The 25,288-nt window shown below is 33.0% G+C and overlaps 1 protein-coding gene and 1 pseudogene across 7 annotated transcripts in view; both read left to right on the forward strand.

Annotated features, from left to right (window-relative positions):
* The window catches only part of LOC102669953 (putative disease resistance protein At3g14460), a 94,653-nt gene that overhangs the window by 41,490 nt on the left and 27,875 nt on the right, over positions 1 to 25,288 (forward strand). The window contains exons 2-10 of one of the 7 annotated variants that reach the window (XM_041014380.1): positions 17,257 to 17,488; positions 17,601 to 17,708; positions 17,840 to 18,095; positions 18,391 to 18,529; positions 19,090 to 19,222; positions 20,012 to 20,289; positions 20,420 to 20,537; positions 21,021 to 21,223; positions 22,047 to 22,527. The exons of 1 other annotated variant lie outside the window; for it this stretch is intronic. The gene's annotated coding sequence lies outside the window, so the exon portion shown is untranslated. Of the gene's footprint in view, positions 1 to 17,256; positions 17,489 to 17,600; positions 17,789 to 17,839; positions 18,096 to 18,390; positions 18,530 to 19,089; positions 19,224 to 19,963; positions 20,290 to 20,419; positions 20,538 to 21,020; positions 21,704 to 22,046; positions 22,528 to 25,288 lie in introns of those variants that run through there. 5 more of the 7 variants (XM_041014381.1, XM_041014372.1, XM_041014379.1 and 2 more) reach the window with 5 other exon arrangements.
* LOC121174650 (putative disease resistance RPP13-like protein 1) lies at positions 7 to 4,983 on the forward strand (annotated as a pseudogene).

The following is a 25,288-nucleotide window of genomic DNA, read 5'->3' on the forward strand; positions in this document are numbered from 1 at the left end:
CGCTGCACCTTGTCAAAAACCAACCCAGTTTTGTAACCAATTTCTTTCCTTTATCTTTCTCATTCAGATCATGGCTGAGGCAGTTGGTGGTGCGTTTCTCTCTGCTTTCCTTGATGTTGTGTTCGACAAGCTGGTCACCGATGAGGTTGTTGACTTCATCCGTGGAAAGAAGCTTGACCTCAATTTGCTTGAGAACTTGAAGACCACTCTGAGACTGGTTGGAGCTGTGCTTGACGATGCTGAGAAGAAACAAATCAAACTCTCCAGTGTCAACCAGTGGCTCATTGAGCTCAAAGATGTTCTCTATGAGGCCGATGACTTGCTGGATGAAATTTCCACCAAATCTGCAACTCAAAAGAAGGTAATTAAAGTGTTTTCTCGCTTTACTGATAGGAAAATGGCCAGTAAGTTGGAAAAAGTAGTTGGCAAATTAGATAAAGTTCTAGAAGGCATGAAGGGTCTTCCTTTGCAAGTGATGGCAGGGGAGAGCAACGAGTCATGGAATGCTCAGCCAACAACATCTCTGGAAGATGGATATGGTATGTATGGTAGGGATACAGACAAGGAGGCCATAATGAGGTTGTTGTTAGAGGATAGCAGTAATGGTGTGCAAGTGTCTGTGACCGCTATTGACAACCCGAAATGAAAACGTAGTGAATGTAGTCCCTTACCATATTGTTCAAGTTCTTCCTCTAAGTAAATTGTCAAATGAAGATTGTTGGCTAGTGTTTGCAAACCATGCATTTCCTTCCTCGGGATCAGGTGAGGAGGATAGAAGAGCTTTAGAAAAAATTGGAAGGGAAATTGTTAAAAAGTGTAATGGATTGCCTTTAGCAGCACGATCACTCGGAGGTATGTTGAGAAGAAAGCATGCCATTAGGGATTGGAATAATATACTTGAAAGCGACATTTGGGAACTTCCTGAAAGTCAGTGTAAAATTATTCCGGCTTTGAGAATCAGTTATCATTATCTCCCTCCACATCTAAAACGGTGCTTTGTTTATTGTTCATTATACCCGAAAGATTATGAATTTCAAAAGGATGACTTGATCTTGTTGTGGATGGCTGAAGATCTTTTGAAGCTTCCAAACAAAGGAAAGTCGTTAGAAGTTGGTTACGAGTATTTTGATGATTTAGTTTCAAGATCATTTTTTCAACATTCAAGAAGTAATTTAACTTGGGACAATTGTTTTGTAATGCATGACCTCGTGCATGATCTAGCATTATCCCTTGGTGGAGAATTCTACTTCAGATCAGAAGACCTTAGAAAAGAAACCAAGATTGGTATAAAGACTCGTCATTTGTCCGTGACAAAGTTCAGTGATCCAATCTCAAAGATTGAAGTGTTTGACAAACTACAATTTTTGAGAACTTTCATGGCAATTTATTTTAAAGATTCTCCGTTCAACAAGGAAAAGGAACCAGGTATTGTAGTCTTGAAGCTTAAGTGCTTGAGAGTTTTATCATTCTGTGGCTTCGCAAGTCTGGATGTTTTGCCTGATTCAATAGGTAAATTGATCCACTTGCGTTATTTAAATCTCTCTTTTACAAGTATAAAAACACTGCCGGAGTCATTGTGTAATTTGTACAATCTACAAACTCTGGTGTTGTCTCATTGCGAAATGTTGACCAGGTTGCCTACTGGCATGCAAAATCTTATAAACTTGTGTCATCTTCATATTAATGGTACTCGTATAGAAGAGATGCCTAGAGGAATGGGAATGTTAAGTCATTTGCAGCATTTGGATTTCTTTATTGTGGGCAAGGATAAAGAGAACGGAATCAAAGAACTGGGGACACTTTCAAATCTTCATGGTTCACTTTTTGTTAGGAAGTTGGAGAATGTAACCCGAAGCAATGAAGCATTGGAGGCTAGGATGCTGGATAAGAAGCACATTAATCATTTATCCTTGCAATGGTCTAATGGCAACGACTCCCAAACTGAATTAGATGTGCTGTGCAAATTAAAACCTCACCAAGGCCTGGAATCTCTAACAATATGGGGTTATAATGGAACCATATTTCCAGATTGGGTGGGAAATTTTTCCTACCACAACATGACATATCTGAGTTTACGTGATTGTAATAACTGTTGTGTGCTTCCTTCACTTGGGCAACTACCGTGTCTTAAGTACCTCGTTATTTCAAAATTGAATTCACTGAAGACGGTTGATGCAGGGTTTTACAAAAATGAAGATTGTCCTTCTGTGACACCCTTTTCTTCCCTTGAAACTCTAGAAATTGATAACATGTTTTGCTGGGAGTTGTGGAGTACCCCTGAGTCAGACGCCTTTCCTCTACTCAAGTCTCTTACAATAGAGGATTGCCCCAAACTAAGGGGAGATTTGCCAAATCACCTTCCTGCTCTGGAAACACTTACAATTACAAATTGCGAGCTTCTTGTCTCTTCTCTCCCTAGGGCTCCCACCCTTAAGAGATTAGAGATATGTAAAAGCAACAATGTATCGTTGCATGTGTTTCCTCTTTTGTTGGAATCGATAGAAGTAGAAGGAAGCCCAATGGTGGAGTCCATGATCGAGGCCATCACCAGCATTGAGCCAACTTGCCTCCAACATTTAAAATTGCGGGATTATTCGTCAGCCATATCTTTTCCAGGTGGTCATCTACCTGCATCTCTGAAGGCTCTGCATATCAGCAATCTTAAAAATCTGGAATTCCCGACCGAACACAAACCGGAGTTACTGGAACCACTGCCAATATACAACAGTTGTGATTCTCTCACGTCCCTTCCATTGGTTACCTTTCCAAATCTCAAAACTCTCCGAATCGAAAACTGTGAAAATATGGAATCTCTTTTGGGTTCAGGGTCAGAGTCATTTAAGAGTCTGAATTCTTTAAGGATTACCAGATGCCCCAACATTGAATCATTCCCGAGAGAAGGACTGCCTGCGCCCAACTTGACTGATTTCGTTGTTAAATATTGCAACAAGTTGAAGTCATTGCCTGATGAGATGAATACTCTTCTCCCAAAGTTAGAATATCTACAAGTTGAGCACTGCCCTGAAATTGAGTCGTTTCCTCAAGGGGGTATGCCACCTAACTTGAGAACAGTTTGGATTGTCAATTGTGAGAAACTACTGAGCGGCCTAGCATGGTCATCCATGGGCATGCTTACTGATCTCTCTTTTGAGGGTCCATGTGATGGCATCAAGTCCTTCCCAAAGGAGGGGTTGCTGCCTCCCTCCCTTGTGTCTCTGGGGCTATATCACTTCTCAAATCTGGAGAGTTTGACCTGCAAGGGGCTTCTCCATCTCACATCCCTGCAAAAATTTGAAATTGTTGACTGTCAAAAGCTGGAGAATATGGAGGGAGAAAGGCTTCCTGACTCCCTAATCAAATTATCCATACGGAGATGTCCTTTGCTGGAAAAACAATGCCACAGGAAGCACCCTCAAATTTGGCCTAAAATTTCCCATATCCGAGGCATTAATGTTGACGGTAGATGGATTTAGTGACCAAGGATGAGCACCAGGTAATTCTCCTTCTTTGACCTACTTCATTGTCTTCTAAGTTTAACCATGCAAACTATTTCAGCCAAGGATATCTTTCATTTCAAGTCCTTTTACTCTCACATTTAATTTAGTCATTGCATTCAACAAGTGTTAGGCTAGTTGTTCAGTTTGATACTTGGTTGGAATTGCAGGTCTAAACGAAACCAAATTCTTTTGTATAGATTTTATTTACTTCAGAAACATACTTCAGAAATGACTAGATTTCTTGTCTACGAACTGATTCTGAAATGGAATTTGATGTACTATATATCTTACTAAATCTTCAGGGAATAAGAGCATTATTGAAGGCAACATATATGAGAATGTTTCTTATGATCCTCTAGCTACAAAGAAGAAATAACAATACAGGTATTAAGTGTGCAACATCAGTTACTTCCTCAATATAACGATTACCCTGAAGAAATGTTATTAATCAATGCCATTGTATTTGAACTTCCTCGATATATCAGCAATCATGGTGTTGTTTCTTCTTGTTACATTCTCTGTCAGTGTTCAAAGGGTAACTGGGTGTACTTTGTTTTTCAGAGATGGAAGATTGGCCCGTAGAAACTGCACCTGTCAATGGATATGAATTTAACTTTGAACTAGATCTAAATGGAACTTGTGATTTAATTGACGAGACACTGATGTTTTTTAAACACCTGAATTTTTAACTGAAAAGCTTTTCATTGCATACAATGGAGAGGATGAAAAACTATATCAGGACAAGTGGACAACTACATAGGACGATCTTAGATCTTTAGATAACACATGCAGTCTTCCTAGGTATATTGGCAGATTATAGAAAATGTTGCGTATCCTTTAACTGCTAGCCATTTTAAATTCTCTGCTATGTTTTGATTTTTCCATTATTATTCTGTTGTAGGAAATAGTAATATACTGCTCCCTAGGCAGGTCATCACTTTTGTGTTTGATGCAAAGATGGATATATATAGGTGGAACACTTCTGAAAGGTTTATCTCAATATGTACAGGTTAAATTTCCCATACTGCTGCTTGAATCAATGAATTTTTGCAAGTTTGGTCAGTAATCAAAATGCTCAAAGTAGCCTGTACATGTTATTAGATGTGAATTCTGTTACATACTACTGATTGGCACTTACACCAGTGCACAGAATGGGAAAGAACTGGAAGAAAGGAAATATTACATTCAAAGCTTTTGATGCAAAACATAAGAGTGGAGGTGGTGGTTTCATCATTGTGGAAGGTTTCCATAATGTTCTCAGAAGTTTGAGCACCTTAGCGGTACAAGCTTCATTGTATGGAATGAGTTCTGGCAAGTGATTTTTGTTGAAGATATGCTTTTGTAACTGCATAATATTTTATTTTTCAGTTTTTAAAATAGGATTTAGTAAATAAATTGGTTTCCTATATTTTAGGAGTAAGTCAGTTTTAATGGATTAACCTAGTCAATAAGTAGTTCCTATCTTTAAGGAGCAAGTTAGTTTTAATATTCTGTTTTACTAATTAGTTTATCTTTAGCTATTTATTGTATCGCTGCTGAGAACAATTTGAATTAGAATAGAATAATTCTATTTCCTCCGCATACGTATTATCTCTCTTTTCTCCTATATTTTTTATAATTTCCTCCACAAAATCAACAATTGGTATCGAGAGCCTTATTCTTACGGGACCTGTACCATGGAAGGTGAAGCAAGTTTTTCTCACATAACTCTTCCAATCTTCGATGGAGAGAATTATAATCTTTGGGAAGTGAAAATGTAATCCTACATGGAGTCTTTGGATTTGTGGGATGCTGTGGAAGAGGATTATGAAATATATCCGCTGCCTGAAAATCCCACCATGGCCCAAATTAAAAATCACAAGGAAAGAAAGATGAAGAAGGCAAAGGCGAGGTCATGTTTGTTCACTGGTGTTTCACAAATGATATTCACCAGAATCATGACTCTTAAATCACCCAAAGCAATTTGGGATTATCTTAAAAAGGAATACACTGGAGATGATAGAATACAAAGCATGCAAGTGCTGAATTTAAGGAGGGAATTTGAGCTTCAAAGGATGGAAGAGTCAGAGACAATCAAAGAATACTCAAACAAATTGTTGGGTATTGCCAACAAGATAAAGTTGTTGGGAAGTGATTTTGCTGATTCTAGAATTGTAGAGAAAATTTTGGTAACGATGTCAGAGAGGTATGAAGCATCTATAGCTTCATTGGAGAACACAAAGGATCTGTCGAGAATCACATTGGCAGAAGTGCTACATGCCCTGCAAGCTCAAGAGCAGCGAAGGATGATGAGGCAAGATCGTGTTGTCGAAGGTGCTTTGCCTGCCAAACATCATAAAGTTGATGAAAGCAAAAAGAATTTTTTCAAGAAGAATCAACCAGCAAGTAGCGAAAATAGTGCAAACAACCAAAACAGAGGTAAGGATAAAAAGAAAAATTATCCACCTTGTCAGCATTGTGGCAAAAAAGGTCATGCACCTTTCAAATGTTGGAGGAGACCAGATGCAAAATGTAACAAGTGCAATCAAATAGGGCATGAAGCGGTGATCTGCCCCAACAAAAATCACCACGATGAGGGAGCACAGATTGCTAATCAAGACAAGGAGGACCAACTGTTTGTGGCCACATGCTTCTTGAGTAGTGAATCAAGTGAAAGTTGGTTGATTGATAATGGTTGTACGAACCACATGACATATGATAAGACTCTATTCAAGGATTTGAAGCCAACTAATGTCTCAATGGTCAGAATTGGGAATGGTGGCTATATTCCTGTAAAAGGAAAAGGAACTGTTGCAATTTCAACGTGTTCAGGCATCAAATTAATATCAGATGTTCTTTATGTACCTAACATTGACCAAAACTTGCTAAGTGTAGGTCAGTTGATTGAAAAGGGATTTAAAGTGTCCTTTGAACATCAACATTGCTTTATTTATGACATTGTTGGTCTGGAAGTTCTAAGGGATAAAATGAAAGGTAAAAGCTTCTCATTTGATCCAGCAGAGAAGGAGCATACAACCTATTTCACTCAAGTCACACCCACGGAACTTTGACACAAGAGACTTGGTCATTGCCATCTTGAAAGAATGCTAAACATGAAAAAAAGGAAATATGCAAAAGAAAATTTGAAGAAGCTTAGCAAGGAAGAAGGTGTTGATAATATTGATGAAGGATATTATGGGAGCTTGATTGGATGTCTAATGTATCTCACTACAACAAGGCCAAACATTCTATTTTCTCAAAAGAACAAAACTGGAATTTTTGTTAACAATCAAGCAGCCATTGCTATTGCAAACAATCCTGTGTGTCCTGGGAAGACTAAACATTTCAATATCAAGTTCTATTATTTGATAAAGATGCAACAAAGTGGAGAAGTGAACTTAATTTACTGCAAGTCTAAAGATCAACTAGCTGACATGTTTACAAAGTCACTACCTATCAACAAACTTGAACTCTTAAGGCAAAAAATTAGAGTTTGCAGTTCCAAAAGCAAGGAGGAGTGTTGAAGATATGCTTTTGTAACTGCATAATATTTTATTTTTCAGTTTTTAAAATAGGATTTAGTAAATAAGTTAGTTTCCTATATTTTAAGAGTAAGTCAGTTTTAATGGATTAACCAAGTCAATATGTGATTCCTATCTTTAAGGAGCAAGTTAGTTTTAATATTTTGTTTTGCTAATATCTTGTTATCTAATTAGTTTATCTTTTACTATTTATTGTATAGTTGCTGAGAACAATTTGAATTAGAATAAAATAATTTTATTTCCTCCACATACGTATTGTCTCTCTTTTCTCCTCTGTTTTTTATAATTTCCTCCACAAAATCAACAATTTTCAAATCAAAACAACTTGGGATGTTTGAAGAATGATATCTGATGGGTAAGGTCATTGGTCTCTACCATTTTAAAGGAAATACTAAAGTATATATATTTATGGAAGTCAAATAAATTTCAGAAGTGAAATTCAACTACAATAGTCTGAGTTCAGTTTAATAATGACCATGATTTTTTTATTCTTTTTGCACTATTCAAATGCCACAATCTCCCTATATTTCCTATTTTTTTCCTTCTTCAGGTGGTTTTGATGGTGGAGAGGTTGAGAAGATTCCTGGGTTCGATTTCGTAGACTGGTTAAAGAACACGGTTTCGGAGAATGATTTCGTTGTGATGAAGATGGATGTGGAGGGTACTGAGTTTGATTTGATTCCAAGATTGTTTGAAACTAGGGCTATCTGTTTGGTGGATGAGATTTTTCTTGAGTGCCATTACAATAGGTGGCAGAGGTGTTGCCCTGGACAGAGGAGTCCCAAGTATGAGAAAACTTATGATCAGTGCTTGCAGCTCTTCACTTCTCTCAGACAAAGTGGAGTTCTTGTTCATCAATGGTTTTAATTAACTTTGTAGAATTGCCTGATGGATGATGGGTCAAACCCTATATGCAAGTTCTTAGCTTCTGCATGTTTCTTCTTTTTAGTTTTCTTATTTTTTTCCCAAGCCAATAGAGAAGAGAGAGAGTGAGAGTGAGAGTTCTTTATTTTTTAAAATTTCTCTACTTGTAACAGTTGCAACTGAAAATGAAAATTAAAACCATCCCTTTACAACAATTGTATTTGTTACACATTTGTCTTGTTTTTATCTGTGTACATATATAGTAGAGGATACTTTGAAGTCTAATCTATCATATTATCTCTGAGAAGAATTTTTTATTGTTCCTTTTGTCAAATTATTGTTGAATTGAAAAATAATTCATGAACACTCCATTCCATGTTACTAGGCATTCACCAAGAGAGAGATAAAAGAGAAAAAAAAGAGTATGAATGTGACAAGTGAATATATATAATGTAACAAAAGAAAAAGATAGAAATATAAGGCAAATTTTCCCATCTGGGGTAGTTTTAGAAACTATTTCCCCAGATGGGGTCGTTTCCAAATTATTTGCAACATGGGGCAGTTTTTTACGTGGAAACCATGCATGCAGGACCCAAACCGCCAGAACCAGTGGCGAGTTTGGTGTCCTTGAGCAAATCGCCAGCACCAATGGCGATACGTGCATGCAGAGACGAAACCGCCAGTCCAAATGGCGATACGGTTTGCGCTTTGGGAACCGCCAGTCAAACTGGCGAGTTCCATGGCCTGAGGCTGCAGGGCTACGTCCCTGCCATGGCAGTGTAGTGCAGATGCAGGTGCAGGCAAAACCGCTATTACCATTGGCGGTTTGCCTTGCACAGGGATTGCCAAGAAAACGCTATTACCATTGGCGGGTTGCATTCCGTTTGAATTTTTTTTGCCCCTCTTCCATTATAAAAGCAGAAGAAGCTTCGTGATTGCACTGCTCTTCCTTCCTTTGCTTCCATTGCTTTGCTATTCTTCTTCCTTATTTCCTCTTATTTGGTTGTTGTTGCCTTCTTCTTATTTGGTTGCTGTCTTTTGTTTTTGGTAAGTATTTTTTAATGATAAATATTTATTGTGTATATATATATTTATATATGAATGGTAAATATTTTGTTAATGTTTGTAGGGGTGTGCTTTGTTTCAGTCTTGGTACGTGATTTCTCTCCTCTTCATATTACGTGAGTTCTCTGTGCTTGGTAAGTGATTATTAACTTGGTAACTTTAATTGATAGGTTAATGTTAGGTTTTAAAAATTATATGTTATTAGTTGTGTTATATATATAGATATATGTTAGGTTAGTTATAGTTAAATTGATATATATTATTTTCTTTAAATTTTGTAAATTAACATGGTATTAATTATTTTATATATACATATTACGTTTGTTGATGTTAGATGAAATTTTTAAATTTTAAGTGGTACATTGAAATATTGAGTTGGTATATTATGATTTGTACGTTAGTTGTAGTGGATTTACTAATATGATTTTGTTAAGATTTTTTAAATTTTTATCTTATTATTTGTGATAAAATTATTTGTACGTTAATTTTAGTTGTTATGTTATTATTATTTGGTTTAGATTTATTAGGTTTGTATGATATTATTTGTATTTTATATATGGTATTTTAGGTTTAGTTGGAATGTGAATATTATTTAATTTACTTATTTATAGTTTTTATTGAAATATATGATATTTTATTAATTTTATATATATATATATATATATATATATATATATATATATATACACGTTCTTTAAATTTGTTTATTCCATGAATTTTTTTTATTTAATACCATTTTTTTGTGTATAATATTTGTTATTTAATTTAAATTATAATAATTGGAAAAAAATATGGTCATTTAATTAAATTTATGTACGCATTTGAATATTTAATTTTGTTATGTATAGAGTTTTTTAGTTAGTAAATTAAGTTTTGTTGTGTTAAATTTATGAACGTGTTTTATTTTATAATTTTATTATGCACATATTTTAATTTGGTCATTTATTTCAATTTATGTTGCTATGTTAATTTTTAATTTTGTAGAGGAAATCATACCTTCTGCTGGGTGAACAATTCTTACTGGTGGAATCATGTCGGAGACTTCATTGTCTGTATCTGATATACCGTCAACATTGTCATCTTCGTCTAACGACTCTTCAACGTATGAGTTAGACACAAGATAATCATCATCATCATGATCATCATCTTCGTCAAGATTTAAATTGCTCATATTTGTTGGCGGTTGTGTGTAATCATTAGATACATAATTTCCACATGATGTAAGGGAATTTGCAGAATGAAACATTGAACCACCAGCCACATCCTTTTCTATGTACAATTCTAGAACTGACATTTCTTGTTGTTGTTTAAAACTTTCCAGCATCGTTTCAACGTCTTCGTCATCGCAAATTTGCAAGACTATATTTTCCTGACACTAAAAATCTACAACTGATAGCAGAAATAATTTCATTATTTTCTAACTTTACCTTGTCTCCAATTTTTTTCTTCAAAGTATTGAAACTAATTCCACGTTTAATCTGAATCGTTTTTTTACTGCCTTCAAATATTACACCATCATTATCTTCATATACCCTTCCATTGAAACACAACACTGTTATAACCGAATTCATCATGTACCTACAAAAACAATATTTTAATTAATTATTCATAATAAATTAAAAATAATAAAATGTAAGAAATAAAAAAAATGAGAATACAAATTATTTTACTGCAAACTAAGAAATAAAAAAATTACTTAAAAAAATTACTTGAAAGTTGAAATCTAGTTTTAATTAAAAATTACTTAAAAAATTTATAATAGAAATTATTTTACTGCAAATTAACAAATAAAAAAAATTACTTGAAAGCTGAAATCTAGTTTTAGTTAAAAATTACTTAAAATATGATACAATTTATTTTACTGCAAACTAATAAATAAATAAAAATCTTCAAAAATATTACTTTAAAGCTGAAATCTACTTTTAATTAAAAAATTACTTCATAAAAATTATCATACAAATTATTTTACTGGAAACTAAGAAATAAATAAAAAATACTTAAAAAAATTACTTGAAAGCTGAAATTCACTTTTAATTAAAAATTACTTAAAAAAATTATCATACAAATTATTTTACTAGAAACTAAGAAATAAGAAAAATTACTTACAAAAAATAACTTGAAAGCTGAAATCTAGTTTTAATTAAAAAATAATTTAAAAAAATTATAATACAAATACAAATTATTTTACTGGAAACAAAGAAATAAAAAAAATTACTTAAATTTTTTTTCTTAAAGCTGAAATCTAGTTTTAATTAAAAATTACTACAAGAAAATTATGATACAAATTATTTTACTGCAAACTAAGAAATAAAAAAAATTACTTAAAAAAAATTACTTTAAAGCAAAATTCTACTTCTAATTAAAGATTACTTAAAAAAAATTATCATATAAATTATTTTACTGGAAACTACAAAATAAACTATAAATCTAATTTAATTATAAAATTAATAAAAACTATACATTCAAACTGCTATAAATAATTACTTACATAAAATTATAACAAAAATTATTAATTTCGAAAAAGGAACATATTATTTTGACTTTCAAAAAAGGAACGTATTATCAATTGCCCAGAGGCTCTTCGCTATGCGAAGGTATGGGGGAGGGATATTGTACGCAGCCTTACCCTTGCATATGCAAAGAGGGCTGTTTCCGGATTCGAACCCATGACCAACAAGTCACCAAGGCACAACTTTACCGCTGCACCAGGGCTCGCCCTCATATAAAATATAAAAATAATTTAATTAAAAATTTCATAAAAACTATACATTGAAACTGCTATAAAAAATTACTTAAAAAATAATAATACAAATTATTTTACGGGACATTACGAAATAAAAATATAAAACTAATTTAATTAAAGAATTACTAAAAACTATACCTTTTAACTGCTATAAAAATATAGGTTAAAAAAATTATAACACAAATTATTAATTTTAAAATTACAAACCTGCTTCAAATATTTAAGTTCAAGCAAACAAACTTAAAACTTTATGCGGATAAAAATTCCTACACACTCAGAAAACTCAAAGCACTTTGTGCATTCAGAAAACTTAAACCTACTGATTGTGAGCACACACAGCTACAACTGAAAGAGGGAAGAATTTCTGATTTGAAGAACAGCTGAAAACGTGAGTGAGCACACAAGTGAAAGAAGAGTATTTATAAGCACAAAATCGCCATTCGTGATGGCTATTTTTTCTGTCTAAATCGCCAATGGGAGTTGCAACTTGCAGGCAACTCGCCAATGGCAGTTGCAACTCCCCTTTCTCTGAAAAAGCTCCTGCAACCTAGCCACTGAAAAGCGCAACTGCCTGCGACGTAGGCCTGCACCATCAGACCATGGAACTCACCAGTTTGACTGGCGGTTTCCTCGCGTTGTGTATATCGCCATTCGTACTGGCGATTTGTGTCTTGCATGGACATATCGCCACTGGTAGTGGCGAGTCCTTCACTGAGACCAAACTCGCCATTGGCAATGGCGGTTTGGCTGCATGTCCCCATGCATTTCACGTAAAAAATTGCCCCATGTTGGAAATAATTTGGAAACAACCCCATCTGGAGAAATAGTTTCTAAAACTACCTCAGATGGGGAAATTTTCCGAAATATAAAGTGTCAATAGAGTATTTTCACTGTTGGATATCTAAATAATATTACTGCGTTGAATTAGTTCTAGTGCACTAGGTAATAAAATTGATGTGGATATTTAGTTAAAAGGTTCTTGCAATGGGATTTTAAGTTTTCTGTGGCTATAACAGAATTGCAGGCAATAGGGGTTTGAGAGTTGAAATTATTACCCCAGGTGATGATTTTCCTGATAATTCAGTCAATTGAAAATATCACTCAAAGGGATTGAACTAAAATCTTGCTTTATACTATTAGTAATAGTAATCAAGTGACAAATAATATGATCAACTTTAGTTAGTCGTTTGACAAAGAGACTGGTATATGGTCATTGTTTGGGTGCTAAGTTGCAGTTTATCATCAGCCAAGTTAATTCCTCGGCCATGATAGCTGTTGATACATGGTAGTATTCTGAGGTTAATGGTTCTAATGATGTTACATTACATGGTTTCTTATGTGTCCCTTATCAGCTGTTTAATGTCTGTCTTATCTGAAATTATTATTGTTAATGATTAGTAAAGCGAAAGCAGGATATTATTAATATTAGTGCAGTCATGTGATAATGTTCAAGTATGGCATTTAAGTGGATCTGTTCCAGCTACATGGTTGTTAAAACGTGGTTTAATTTCTTTAGGTGAGTTCTCTGCATTTATAGAAAATGACTAATGAGCTTGTACATAGCAAGGCCACATGCAAAAGAGTTTGATATTGATACTTGATTTATGAACGAATAATGAGCTTGTTGTAGATGAAATGGCACATCCACATGCAAAACTGTTTGATATTGATACTTGATTTTTAAACTCTACGTCACTTGTCTGGACATGATTTAATTTCTTTAAAGTGCATGCTTCAATTGATAGTAAGAGGAGAATCCTATACAGTAGTACAGGTTCTAATAACAATCAATTGACATGACAATCAAGAGAGTTAATGCAGGTTCCAATAATCTCATATTCACCCATAATAATATTTAGGTTAAATTTACATACACTTCTACCAATTTTTCAACTAGGTTTTTGATTTGTTTTTAATTGGGCTCTTGAACCTTTTTTTTTTATTGGATTATTCCGTCTAAATGCTGTTATGAAAAATTAACTATAAATAACTAACTAGAATGTGTTATAAACATTAACCCAACTAAACAAAAAAGTAAATGGACCAAATTACAAAATAGAAGTTCAAAAACCCAATTAAAAAAATTTCAGAAACTTAATTAAAAATTTAGAGATGGCATGCTAATTAAACCTAATATTTACCAACCCTATTAAAAGATTTTAAGGTTGCAGGAAGCTAGAGTGGTGTGACGGGTAGTGAAGCAATACAATCCATGGTAAATGGAAAAAAGAATAGCAGATGAAGTGTAAGGTGAAGATTTCAATGCCCCACTTAAACAGTAGCAAAGTCGGAATATTCAATGCCACTTTTTTCTGGATCAGTTTTCTTGGTGCTGACGAGACTGAGTACAGGTTCTCGAGTAGCTTTTAACTGTTGTATGTGGGGTTTCTATTAAAGGCACTTGGTAATTGAAAAAACACTAACTTCATAAACGAGAAAAGGATCGTATGTGGGACTTTTTTTTGCTAATCATCACTGACAATGAAATTGGCGACCAAAATTCTTGATTGTTTTCACCTATGTTGGTTGCAATCAAGATTCCACATAGATATCAAGCATGCATACTTTGGCAAATTAAACGCAAAAGTAAAAGAGTAGAGTTAGCATGAGACTTTTTTTTTATCATATCTAATTATGGGAAGGGTTTAAAGTTACAGAAGTGCTTTCTGAAGTTTAGGTGTAAAATTATGCGTCCCAATACATGAATGGAGAATGAAAAATTTTGATACTTCTGAAGTAAAATACTATTAAACCCTCCCAACTTTAATTCAATTATTTCAACTTTAAGAATCGAATTATTTTTGAACTAGTTTACAAACTATTTTTTTACTTTAAAAAAATTATTCTGATTTTAGAAAAAACCATTTGGCTATTAATTGAATCAAACTTATTTGAAAAATCAATTCAATTTTATTTGATTGAACCAATTCGGTTCAAAAATCACCTCAGTTTGGTGTAATTCAAAAACGGATAGGCTCGAATCAGTTTATATGTACACTCCTAATTTAAATTTATTTCTTCCAATATTAAATTAAAATTGAAAGAACAAATTAAACTTGAGTTTTAAAAGAACTTGATTTCAACATGTTCCTTTAATTCGTGCAAAGCCTCTATTTCACAAGCATCCTAATTGCAACAAAAGCAGCAAGATAAAGTTGTATGACAAAATAAGCTTTTTCCCCCAATTTTTGTTAATTTTTATTTTTAGTTCATAAACAAAATTTTGAATAATCTTATAGTGTTTTTCTATTCATGTTTTTAGTCCATACTATTAACTATTACTATTAAGTGATGACATGATTGCCAACATGACAACCTAGTGACCTATATGACGTGACAATCATGTGTCAAATTTTGTGTAAATTATATTTTTAATCTTTCATTTTATCAAATTCACTTTTAGTCCCTTTACAATTTTTTTTTACTAGTTTTAGTCATTTAACAATTTTTTGATCTGCCTCATTTTCTCAACAATTTTTTTATCGATCTAAGTCCCTCAACTTTTGTCTATCATTGTTTTTAATTATTTTAATCAAATATCATCGTTTAGGGATGATGCATAAACACACGCACCACTAATATAATGTAACAATCACATAATAAAATATTGTTGGTTCAAGACATTTTTTGGGAGTTCTAAGTTTTTGATGGTGTAAACTACGAGAAAAATGTTTAAAGTTTTGAAAAAAAAAACAAAGAAGATGTAGTAAGAAAAATCAACAAATCATAAATAAGAAATTCCACAAATCAACATCCCATAAAATCATTATCTAAATCACAATCCATAACTCAATGAGAATGAAATTCTCATCCTTAAAAAAAGAAAGAAAAAATTCTCATATTTTTAGAACTATATATTGACGATGCCATAATTTATAAGAAAATTATACGGACTATCTTGTCAAACTCCTTAATAATGTAATAAGTCAATGAGTTATCAATACTTCTGTTATATTATCAATCAACATTATTTGATAGTAGAGACTAAAACCAAAAATATTAAATTTTTAGAAGGACTAAAAAAATAAAAAAATAAAAATACAAAACCAAAAAAATAAGATATATTATAACCACCAAATTATTATTTAAGTATTCTATTTTTTTCTTTTTTCCAACATATCCTTTTCTTCCTTAACTCGTTTCTTTTCCCCTTTGTCTCCTTCTTCCTTGTCACCTTTCTTTGCAAAGTCGTCCCTGATGCCAATATGGCTTTGCCTGAATCCCTGTGCTCCTCATTACGTGCATCCCTATGTTCATGCATATCCTTGTACTCTTAGTGTTACGTGTTGGTAAGACTATGATGACGACTGGTGTGACGTTGCCGAGTGAATCTTACTCCCTTTGTTGCAGCTATCATGGGGGACCATGGCGATTGCCACTATATCCCGTTGATGGTTACTGGCGGGGCAACAACCACAAGGGGAAGATGAGGAAGAGTAGACGTAACACTTATGGTGATTTTTGATAGTGCACAACGGCTAATGTAGAGAGTAAACAGAGGAGTAAATTGAAAAAGAGTAGGAAAAAAACAAAATAAAAAAAGAAAGAAGAAAAAAATTGTCCATTAAATTAAAAATCTATATTTTTAATGACTTGAAATAAGTTTCAAATAATGAGAGATATGAAGTGAGGTCCCACTTTAACCATCTTGAAGAAATTACTCCCTATATGTTTGTATATATAAGACTTAATGATTGTCTAGGATGTTTGTTACATGTGAAAAGTTGATCAAAGTTTTAAAAATAATGTGAGACCCACATGTTTTTCCTTTTTATCTCAAAAGAGAATAAAAGACTGGAAAAGAAACAATAAAAAGGATGCAATACACAAAATTGTTGGTTGCTAAAATTGTCCCTCAAGCCCCTCATTAACCCTCGCTGGAACATTCAAATTAGGGTATCATGTCACATATAATAAGTTATTCAAATGTCGTATTTATGCTTAGTTTGCAATCAAGTTTGTTTTCTAGTGGTCTTTACTCAAGGTATAATCAGTTATATATGTAATTTGTATAACTGATTATGTGACTTTAATTAGTAAAAAAAATATACATTTTTATCTCATATATATAATTACATAAACGTATTTTTTTGGGGTAAAATGAGTGTTTACTTAATCTCTTTTTGAGTTATTTTTCTTTTATTATTGACCTAAACAATTTAATTTAAACATTTAATTTCTTTTACACTTTTTTTCATCTCAATCAAATAACTTTATTTTTCACTCTTTTTTCATTTTTTTAAGAGAGTCTCTTCTCATTTCAACTTTCTTTCATCTATTTCTATTCCTTTTTATCCTACATACCCTTGACTGCATTTGGTATGATGAAGAAAAATAATATACCAAAAACTATTTCAGTCAAGGATATCTTTCTTTTCATGTCTTTTTATTCTCACAGTTAATTTATTCATTTCATTCAACAAGTGTTATTACCCTGAAGAAATGTTATAAATCAATGCCATTGTATTTGAACTTTCTCAATATATCGGCAATCATGGTGGTTGTTTCATCTTGTTACATTCTCTGTCGGTGTTCAAAGTGTAATTGGGTGTACTTTGTTTTTCAGAGATGATAGATTGTCCTGTAGGAACTGCACCTGTCAATGGATATGAATTCAACTTTGAACAAGATCTAAATGGAACTTCTGATTTAATTGACGTGACACTGATGCTTTCTAAACACATGTATTAGAAACTGAAAAGCTTTTCATTGCATACAATAGAGAGGATGAAAAGCTATATCAGGACAACTACATGGGAAGATCTCAGATCTTTCGACAAGCCATGCAGTCTTCCTAGGTATACTGGCAGATTATTGAAAATGTTGCATATCCTTTAACTGCTATCCATTTAAAATTCTCTGCTAGAACATATCTGAGGTTTCGCTTTTTCCATTATTATTCTGTTGTAGGAAATTGTCATATACTGCTCCCTAGGCAGGTCATCACTTTTGTGTTTGATGCAAAGATGGATATATATAGGTGGAACACTTCTGAAAGGTTTATCCCAATATGTACAGGTTGAATTTCTCATACTGCTTGAATCTATGAATTTTTGCATGTTTGGTCAGTAAGCAAAATGCTCAAAGTAGGCTGTACATGTTATTAGATGTGAATTCTGTTACATACTACTGATTTGCCCTTACACCAGTGCACTGATTGGGAAAGAACTGGAAGAAAGGAAATCTTACATTCAAAGCTTTTGATGCAAAACATAAGAGGGAAGGTGGTGGTTTCATCTGTGTGGAAGGTTTCCATGATGTTCTCAGAGATCAAACTTTCAAACTTGCATAACCAAAGTTTGAGCACCTTAACGGTACAGGCTTCATTGTATGGAATGAGTTCTGGCAAGTGATTTTCAAATAAAAGCAACTTGGGAAGTTTGAAGGAAGAATGATATCTGATGGGTAAGGTCATTGATCTTTACCATACTAAAGGTCAAACATCTCTGCATATTCTGTCTTTCTCACAAATTTTTCTGTCAAAAACTTCTGTTGCCATTTTCTCCTGGGTTGGATCATTTACATCTCCAATGTGTAATTCACAGTGTTTCAATCACATGCTAGAGATGCTTTGAAGAAAAATCACATTAGTAGATGCAAAGTTATGCAAATATATATTGTGGAAAATATTATTGTCAGGAAAACTTTCAAGTAAAACACCAGAAAGCTCATATTTATGCGTGTAAAGCTGATCATCCAGGGCAAAAGGAGGAGGAAGCGAGGGCGCAGTCAGCTGATGGCAGAGTGTTTAAGATTGTTCCATGGCACCATCTGGAGCATAGCACCAGCAACTCCCTGAGCATACAGGCCTTAAGCCATGACTTGACTGGTTCAGATAGGTAATAATTACTGAATTCAAGACACTAAAGCTTCTTATTCTATGAGGGTTGATATAAAATTGACAAGGGTTTAGATCTTGCTAGTAATACCAAGGATTCGTGAACCAACTTAACAATCACACCATGGATGATTTGAAATAACAAAATAAATTGCAGTTCCTGTCTAACGTCTCTAGGAAATTTTCCAAAACATAAGTTCAACAAGGAAAAAAAAGAAGATAGAAAAAATAAGACAATGTTGTTTTCTTCTTAATCTTATATTTTATTGTTCCTCCCATGCCTTGCATCAATTTTGTAACCTATGTGAAACTTGGATCATTTAAATCACAATAATTACAATGAACAAGGAATAGAAACTAGAGGGTCTTGGGTAGGAGATTGTGGTCTACCTGAGAAGCAAAGTCCTGATTTCAGTCTTTACGTAGAATTCATCAAGCTTATCATTCTCTAAGCTGATTTATTAGGCAATTGTCTTTGTTCTTTCTCATTCTTGTTTCTTATTTCCCTCTAAATTGGGCTCAGAGCTTTGTTCTTACTCATTGTTTCTTATTTTCCTTTAGATCATATTTTCAAAAGTTGTTCATGTCATTGCATGCAATGTTTGCTTTCACCCAAAGGGGTGGCTTTGATCAAATTGACAAGGATGATTCCAACCTACCTCTGGATACAGCTCCTATTAAGCATGTCACGCAGGTATGCTGTCACATAATAGAAAAGTGTTATCATGGCTCTAACTACTTGTTGTAAATTCTCTGCCACTACAAGTTTTCTTCCGAGTTGGGTTATTATCTTTTTGATCGCTCATCTTTTGTGAATTTCCGTTTTTAGTTTCATTATTTTTTGGTCCTTTTTTAGTCCCAAAAAAAATATTGTTTTATTTTTTGTTCTGAATATATGTAGAATTTTTTAGGTACCAAAAATGAAACAAAAAAATTGAGGGACTATAAACAAAAAAAAAATTTATAGACTAAGACCAGTCAAAAGATTAAGAAGGACTAAAAATAATCGCAAAAGACGAAGCAAGTTAAATAAATCCTATTGATATTATTTTACTAATATTGTGTTACAGGAAATTATAAATTTACAATTTATATTATAATACAAAAATATTTATCTTTATTTATATTCTTTTGAAAATATTCAAATTCAATTTAAAAATAAGTATGAAAATGAAAAATTAAACAGAGATAAAAGTTTTATAAAAAAATTTGAAATATCTTGTTGAAAAAAAAACTAAAAATACTTTAGTTGAAGAATAACTCTTAAAAAAATATTTTCCGATACAGGAAACTCATTTCATTTCAGATAAAACTATAAAAATTTACTATAAAAGAAGGGAACTAATGTGTTTATCCGTTACTCACAACACAACTAAAATATAGCTGTGGAAGGCAACTAATGTGTTTAATCATCCAATTTTTCTCATAATCGCAGTCTTCTTCCTTGCATGCATGCAATTTTTCCTTCCCTTGTTTTCTCTAGGACAAAAGTTATCACAGTGCATACGTGACAATCTACCCTCAAAACTCTCCGCATCAATCAAACAGTCACAAGAAAAGGCCATGAAACATATGATGCTAATGCCACAAAATGGTGGCAGTCGTGGTGATATCCATGTTGAGGATAACCAAAACATGTCCTTTCCGTCGTGGGAGGGAACCTTTATGAGGTGCTTCAGTGAAATAGATGAAAAGCTTGCTAAGAACATTGACACTGATGGATTTCGTGGCGGTAGCACTTCTGTATCTGTAATCAAACAGGTATAACTAGACCTTCACAATTACATTACCTTCTTGCCAATGTTGCTTTTGCAATTATGTTTTTTCTTTTTTTTGTGAATACTTTTGCAACAATGTTATAACAACATCTTTTTCCCCCTTTAAATTTCAGGGTGAGCAAGTAATAATTGGCAATGTGGGGGATTCTCGTGCAGTTCTTTGCAGAAGAGCACCTGACAATCACCTTATTCCTGTTCAACTTACTGTTGACTTGACTCCAGATATTCCAAGTATGTTTTGGTATTACCTATTCTTAGTTTCCAAATCTTACAACCCTTTTGAGTTTATTTGGTTAAATTGTCTAATTAAGCCATATTCATTAAGAACTTATTAGATGAGAGATTCTTTCAGGACTTGTTTGGGTAAGTTTATCCAAAACCACTTATGCACATACTAGTTTGTAAAAGCTCTCTCATCTTTTAGAGAAGCTATACAAGAGAGTTTCTACAATTTAGCTTATGGAGAAACTCATTTCATTTCTTCTTCTTATTTTTTTTCTCCTAAAAGTGCTTCCAGATAAGTTTATCCAAACAGACCCTAAAAGCTTGATTGTATAACTTAGTAAATAAGCTAACCAAACTTATTTTAATAACCTTCTTTTTGAAACTTAATTGAAATAAGCTACTCCTACAAGTCCAAATAAGTTTTATGAAATTCTTTCTAATGTCCCTTGGTGTGTGTCTAACTAGCTTTTCTTCCTCAATGTCACTCAGGAGAAGCTATTAGAATTTTTGCTGTAGAAGAAGATCCTACTATAAACAGAGTATGGATGCCTAAAAGGGACTGCCCTGGACTGGCTATGGCAAGAGCCTTTAGAAATTTTTGCCTAAAAGACTATGGTGTCGCCTCAGTCCCTAACGTGTCTTAAAGAAAACTTACCAAGGAGGATAACTGTGTGGTTTTGGCTTCTAATGGGGTAAGCATTTTCATATCAGGATGTCAACTTCGAATTTTGGATTTTGATTCTTGAGTAATGTTGGAGCAAATAAAGCTCTTTACTCACACTCACACTATGCACTCACTCACTCTATGTTAGAGAATAAGAGAAGATGAAAGAATTGATTGAGAAAATAGAGGAAACTTAGAATTCTGAATTAGAACTTCTGCACACTCTCATTCTTTCTCATTCATGATCACTATTATTTTTATATACATTGCACATGTAGCTATAACAACCTTCATAGCTATCAAACTAACTAACTCCTAACTAACTGAATTACAACATACATCAACAAGTAATCAGTTATAGGAATAGAACAATCATTGTTAGTGTTTAAATTATGCTCAATTCTCGTATTCCTCTCAATCCAAATATGTTTGCAAATATTTGATCAAATAGTGTAAGAAAAGAAATAACCAAGAAGGTTAAATGAATTAACAGCATGTAGTTTCCACACATACGTGTTTAGTTCATATTGAACAAAAATTAGATGCAGTTTGTTTTATAAATGCTTTCGTTGTTGTCTTTCAATTAGAATTGGAGTTTCACCTAATAATCCGTGTAATAAAGGTTTCAATTAAAAGTCAACATAGACTACTACCGTGAAATCCAATTTTGATTGAAGAACAATGTTAAAAGCACCTGTAAAACTGTATCTAAGTTTTGTCCAAGCATATTTGGCACAAATAATAGCTTACTTTTATCAATTTCCTAAGAGAGCTTTTAATCAATAAACAACAACCAATTAACTTCTCAAAATTTATCCCAACCAAAAAGGTCTAAATTTTCTTTCTTACAGATTTGGGATTGTGCTAACAAACCGTGAAGTAATAAACATAGTTGCTTCAGCACCAAAAAGGTCCGTGGCAGCCAAATTGTTAGTAAACCATGTTGTTCGGGCTTGGAAATATAAGTATGGTTTCAAGGTTGATGATTGTTCATCCATATGCTTGTTCTTGAAGATTAGCCTGCTATAACCCAATCCTGATCCAAAGTTAGTGGGAACAATAGACATCCCTTGAAGCACCTGCATTTTTCATAATCTAGACATGTAAATACTGAAATTGTAGATATGGCAATAGTATGGTGGAATCAAAAGGAAGAATGGGATGCTCTTGGAGGGTTCTCCAGAGCCAACTTTGAATTATAAATTGCAATCACCTCAGTACCTCAAGGAGGGTTGAAGCTGATCACTAACTCAGCCAGAAACTCCCCGAATCCAAGGGCTAGTGCTACTAACAAGTTAACAATTGTAGGACCTGAAGATTTTGCTTTTGACACAATCCCAGAATATAGCAATTATTTTAGCCTTCTAATTCTGCCATGATCACTGATAACTGCTAAATATGAGTTATTTTGATGATAAAAATATATTGAAAATATCTTTAAAAATATTTATTTAGCAGTTATCTTTGACTTAAATATTAAGATTTGATATTTTTCTTATTTATGACTTGTAGATATGAAAATGAGATATTAAAAGATATCAAAAAGGAAAATTTTTAGCATCAGGCTCAAGTCCACTACAACAACTAAAGGGAGTCAAGCCAAGAAGAAAAATAATACAATGGAACCCCTCTCCTCTCCTAGGATTTACTTTCTTTCACCCCTCTTATCTCAATGCAAATGTGTTTTCTATTCTATTATTTTTCTGCTTTTATCTTGCATTATTCATCTTTATATTCTGTTAGAGGCTTCATGCATTTTATTTGTTGAGTCTTTGCAAAGGAAGGTAGAAGATAGATAAATAAAATAGGTTTGTCATCATGAGGGATCAGGGGCAAGTAATTGAATAGATGTGGGTAGAACAGAGTCACCTAAATTGATAAAGAAAAATCATAAACTCATGCATCTTAGACAAACAAGGCAGGACTCAATCTTATCAAATTTTGATTTTATTTTATTTTTATCTTTTACTTTTCTTATCTTATCTTTTATCTTCTATTTTCTTTTATCTTTATCATATCTTAATTTAAATATTTTATTTTCTCTATCTTCTATTTTTATCTTTAAATCTTTTATCCTTTCTTTTAAATCTTTATCTTATCTCCTATATTTTTTTATCTTTATTTTAAATTATTTATCCTTTGCTTTTAAATTAGGTTTGCATTAATCTAAGTACAAACAAAGTCCTTGTGGATTCGACACTCGAACTTTTAAGTATTTTATTTTTTGTGACAATTTGGTATACTTGCGAACGAGTTAACAATTACATGCAAGACTTCTTTTCTATCTGTCTAAGACCAACATTGATCAATTTTAGCACTCTATATTATGGTACCATAAAACTTTTCTTTTGTCTGGCTTGGTTCTAAAGAGTTCAATGAAGAACTAAGCAGCACCTACTTTTCTATCTATCTTCAATTATTTCCTATAGTGTGTTGTGTTGACACTAACATTCAGCATAAAACATTACTAGACACTAGAACCAGAGGATTTTGGAATTTTACATACCAAAAATATAGTATTAATAGATTGCTGATAATTCAGAGGGGTTATACTATTGCTGAGCATTTTGAAGCTTAAGAATGAATCTACAATTGTAAAAAGTGATCAATTAACAACCCAGCCTAAGGTTTTTTTTTTTTTTTTTTAAGCCGAAGGAAATGAAACTTTATCAACAACTTCCAGAACTTCTGGAAAGAGATTACAACACCAAAAAAATGCTATTTGACCGAAAAGCCTGCCTTAGAATTATAAAAAGCAACACCAAAGTTGAAAAAAAAAGTTATAATATATTGTCCATTCATAATAAATATCTAAATTTTGTATTTGTTTTTTATGAAAAAATTACATGAAATTCGTAATAAAAAAATATCATTTGTTATTAGCCTTTTCAAATGGAAAAAACAATTTAGATATTAATACTTAAACATAAAATATCATTTGTTATTAGCCTTTTGGTTAGGTATCACGTTGGGCCTTAGGCTTTTTATTGGTCAAGTGATCAAGGGAATTACTTCCTACATTCCATTTTTTTTCTTGCACCTCACAAAAATCTAAGCAGGCAAAACTACCCCTCAAACACCACCACCACCACCACCGTAGCCCCACCTCCACCCAACCACCAGCACGCAAACAGCACCACCCAACACCACCATTGATGATTTTGGTGAAAGGAACAAAGTGAAAATGGAATCGAAAACCAACGAAGAGGTGTAAAGTGCAACCCCATTCTAGATACATGAATTTGTAAGACGCTAATTTTGTATACACTTCCAGAATAATATTTTTCATATTCCAAAATTTGTATTTTAGAATACGTTTCTTGATTACTTATTCGTATTTTGGAATATGAAAATCCTATTCCATAATAGGTATTTCGCAATAGGAATAAGTAATCCAAAAAGGTATTCCAAAATGCTTATTATGAAATATGAAAAATCATATTTTGGAATAGGCATTCCGAAAGTGTAAAAGGCCAAATTTCTCTTTTTCGCACAAATGGAAAATCTCACACCCCATTCGCATATGCCCTACTTTATCCCTTCATTTCTCACCACCAATTCTACAGATACCTTCTTCTCCTTCTCCTCATTTCTCATTCATTTGTGCATTGAGATCCAAGATATAGACCAAGGAGCACTGCCAGCTACAAATCCCATGAGGGCACAATGGTGTTCGGAGTGTGATTGTGTTGAGGCACAATGGTTATGGAGGCTTCATGGCTAGGATTTTTTGGGAGAGGCAAGGACAGAAGATGTCTGGTAAGGGGTATTCTTGTTTTTTGGATGGTGTAGGAAGAAAAAAAGTGGTGCAAGAAGTGATTACCACTAATCAACTATTAACTTGTGAAAAACCTTTGTACATGTTTCTGTTGCGTTTAGCAATTGGTAGCAATGACTAATTTGAAGTTATTTAAAAATATTAGAGACTAAAATAAAATTTCTAAAACAAACAATCAAACTAAACCAAAACTAAAACATAAAAAGGATAAAATATGTAATTTAGCAACAAGAAAAATTCACTTGACTACAAAATCATTTTTTATCACACTCATCCAAACATGTACAGATGTACTTAATTTTTCAAGGATTCATA

The sequence above is a fragment of the Glycine max genome, chromosome 3 (assembly GCF_000004515.6).
Source record: "Glycine max cultivar Williams 82 chromosome 3, Glycine_max_v4.0, whole genome shotgun sequence".
NCBI lineage: Eukaryota > Viridiplantae > Streptophyta > Magnoliopsida > Fabales > Fabaceae > Glycine > Glycine max.